This window comes from Aphanomyces astaci (genome assembly GCF_000520075.1).
Source record: "Aphanomyces astaci strain APO3 unplaced genomic scaffold supercont1.327, whole genome shotgun sequence".
Classification (NCBI taxonomy): domain Eukaryota; phylum Oomycota; class Saprolegniomycetes; order Saprolegniales; family Verrucalvaceae; genus Aphanomyces; species Aphanomyces astaci.
Genome location: NW_009798590.1, coordinates 5494 through 6115, shown reverse-complemented (window position 1 = coordinate 6115; position 622 = coordinate 5494).

Genomic DNA, 622 nt, shown 5'->3' with positions numbered 1-622 from the left:
GGCACTGTCTGACTATTTTGGACGGTGTTTTGGAAATTTGGCCATTGCTCACAAATTTCACAGTTGTGAACTCGGATTGATGTGTCTGGTGAATTGGCCAATAAAACTGTAATATTGTATATGTATCGCCGAAACATATGCGTATTTAATTGTTTCATTATTATCTGGTTTAGGGGCCTAATAGAATGCTGTACATGTTAAATGTTTGCTCAATGTTGTCGCCTGGACACTTACACCGCCCAATCATTGGGCGAGAGTTCTCCTTGACCAACCACATCGTGAGAAATTGTCGGTTGGCCAACCAAATGCCCGAAATTTGTCGTTTTGAATGTCGTGTCTGTATATTATGTGAGTATATCAGCAAACCTTCGCCATAATGTGAAACCTTCGCCAAAATGTGAGCGCACTTACAGTTAACAAAGATTATCGCACTTCTCAAATATTACATTGTAAATCCAATGTTTGGACAAAACCACAAATTGTTGGAGCAAGATTGATTGGCACAGAATCTCTCAGTTACTCCATATCAAGGATTCACTTTCAATTAAACAGCGCCACCATGAGCCTTGCTCTTGGAATGGAATTTCACTCACACAAAGCCTTCGTAGACTGCGTTAAAGAC